General features: G+C 45.4%; 1 long non-coding RNA gene across 1 annotated transcript in view; it reads left to right on the plus strand.

Annotated features, from left to right (window-relative positions):
- LOC120041953 overlaps positions 1-2642 on the plus strand; it is a 51841-nt gene extending 49199 nt beyond the window's left edge. The window contains exon 4 of the long non-coding RNA XR_005475993.1: positions 2472-2642. This is a non-coding gene — a long non-coding RNA (uncharacterized LOC120041953). The remainder of the gene's footprint in view (positions 1-2471) is intronic.
- Positions 2643-2941: the final 299 nt, after the last annotated feature.

Genomic DNA, 2941 nt, shown 5'->3' on the forward strand with positions numbered 1-2941 from the left:
CTACTTTTCACCAACTAGATCCCTTTCCCATCCGTTTCCCTACGAGACTCAGACCTGCTGCTACAGCCAATAAGAATGGGCCTGGCTGTGGGGTTGCCACGGCAACTCTCTGTTTTGTTTACTATTGGACGGTGCGCGGGCCAACCGGACCTGTTTAGCGACCAGCAGCAGTGACATATCAACCTGTGAATGTTCTAACAGAAGTCAGCCGGTTGGTTGGTCAGTTGGTTTGGCAGGCCGTTTCCCCTTCCATCTGCTAAGACTGTTTGTTTTTCTGGTGTTTCATTTGTTTACTTGACGGTTGAAGTTTGCCGTGTTTTTGAGCACTGACTCAATTGGCAATGCTAATCATTATTTATAGTTGATGATTATTTGGAATCTAAGAGGTTTATTTTGTCTTTGTTAAATGAGTGTTTAGTCTAAAGTGAAGTGGTTTTGAAGACTTGTTTGCCTTTCTCAGAAGTATAGATAAACAAACATTTTCCTTCAAATTGTTGGGCGCTGGTGAAAGGCTGGACAAATTACACTTATATTAATGACAAACACAGCTCCCAACAATAAAACAACTCTGATTTTTCTTCCTCTCTGTTTTTCTAGTAGTTCTGTCACAAGGTGGACTTTTCTGTTGTAATTTTCTATCTAGTGATAAAAACAACAGCCTCGGTTTGGCGAGTACTTTCACTGTCTCTTACGAGTCCAATAAAAACAAAATTAATTTTGTAATTTAAAAGCTGTGAGATATTTCACTAAAAGGAGGGCTACACTGAACAAGTTTGACAAAGCCTAATCCCACATTATGATGAGTGCGTCCCAAATCGTAGTGCGTCCCAAATTGTACCCTATTCCCTATATAGTGCATGACTTTTGACCAGGGCTCTTGTCAATAGTAGTGCACTATGTAAGGAATAGGATTGCATTTGGGACGCATTGCAACAACCTCGGATGACCTCAAAACGAAGGGAGTACTTTAACCATATTTAACTCAAATTTAAACCTAATATGGGCCGACGCCATACTCCAACAAATCAAACGTTTATTTTCACGACAGACTATTTCAAAGAGCAGACATTCAGGCTGACACATTTAGAGCACAACTGTTGACCTGTAGTCTTGAGTTCAATTGGAGAATAATGATTATACCTTGTTTTATGGAAATCTAACTAAATATAGGCTGCTGGTGACTATCTTTCACTTCCTTGGTCAGGTTAAAGGGTCTGTTTGAGTGTTCTTTCTTCATTATTCCCGACTTTTCCCAGATGGCTCAAAACTACATTTCTTTGAAATTGCTTTAATTAATTCATGACTTGGGCAAAACAGGACGATTATCCTGACAAATACACACTGTACCTCCGAAGAGAACTGATATAAATGTTCAGTCTTTGTAAATGGGCTGTTGGCAGCTCTCCGTACCCCTGGGTTCCAGTAATAGCATTTTAAAGGCATGCTAAATGTTCTCTTTCTGCTGGAGAGACCGGTTCGAAGGTAAACCAAAGCTTTGGTCTGTCCAGGCTCATTTGATGCGTTCTCCTTCCTGTTCTGCTCATTTCAAGATGTGTGTGTTTCATCAGAGTTGGCCTGTAGTTGTTGAGAGATTATTTGCATTTGATATTGCACTATTAATCTTTCCACAAATAAAAAGGATACCAGCAGGACACACCTATACTGAAATCCTACCATAAAAGTTATTATTTTATATTGTATTCTGCATCTTGACATTTCATACATGTTGTAGCAGATAGCTTTTTAACCCAAAAAGTGCCACTCATTGTCCTTGACCAGTATTTCTCAACACCGCTCCACCGAACATTGTCATTTTATTGACGAGTCTAAATGATCTCAGTAGGTTGCCACCCATTTAGTCGGTACTCAACTGGTATTGACTCCAGCAGTCCTCCAAGGAGGAAGGATAGTTTGCCAGTCCCTGGTCCAAAAGGTCCAGTTCCGTGTCTTCAGTGAAGTCACGCTTAGCATTTCAGAAGATTGCTACATCATATTAATGAGACTGTGAACACTCCTTGTTGTGAGATAAAATGTGTGACAATAAACAGAGTAGATGAAACAGAAAATAGTGAGTCTATCTATGTGCATGCTTTTGAGCATCTGTCCATCTGTCAGTCCGTCTGTCCGTCAGTCCATTCGTCCATCCGTCAGTCCATCTGTCCATCCGTCAGTCCATCTGTCCGTCCATCTGTCCATTCGTCCATCCGTCAGTCCATCTGTCCGTCCGTCAGTCCATCCGTCAGTCCATCTGTCCGTCCATCTGTCCATCCGTCAGTCCATCTGTCCGTCCATCTGTCCATTCGTCAGTCCATCTGTCCGTTTGTCAGTCCATCTGTCTGTCCGTCAGTCCATCTGTCTGTCCGTCAGTCCATCTGTCCGTCCATCCATTACAGTACATCGATGAAGCACACAAATGACAGTGCGAACAAGCATAGCTACTTCTAATTCTTTGTGTGTGGTTGACTTGACAGGGTCCAATGTGATCACTCTGCCAGACCATGAAATACATTACACCTGACCCAACTAAACCTCACTCTACCAGACCAGACCATGAAATACATTACTGTCACGCCCTGGCCTTAGTTAGAGCTGCCCATCTGTCCCGAGCCGTCAGAGCTGCCCGTCTGTCCCGAGCCGTCAGAGCTGCCCGTCTGTCCCGAGCCGTCAGAGCTGCCCGTCTGTCCCGAGCATTCGAAGCCGCCCGTCTGTCCTGAGCCGCTAGAGCCGCCCGTCTGTCCTGAGCCGCTAGAGCCGTCCGCCAGACAGGAGCAGCCAGAGCCGTCCGCCAGACAGGAGCAGCCAGAGCCGTCCGCCAGACAGGAGCAGCCAGAGCCGTCCGCCAGACAGGAGCAGCCAGAGCCGTCCGGCCAGACAGGAGCAGCCAGAGCCGTCCGGCCAGACAGGAGCAGCCAGAGCCGCCCGCCAGACAGGAGCAGCCAGA

The sequence above is a fragment of the Salvelinus namaycush genome, unplaced genomic scaffold (genome assembly GCF_016432855.1).
Source record: "Salvelinus namaycush isolate Seneca unplaced genomic scaffold, SaNama_1.0 Scaffold592, whole genome shotgun sequence".
Classification (NCBI taxonomy): Eukaryota; Metazoa; Chordata; class Actinopteri; order Salmoniformes; family Salmonidae; genus Salvelinus; species Salvelinus namaycush.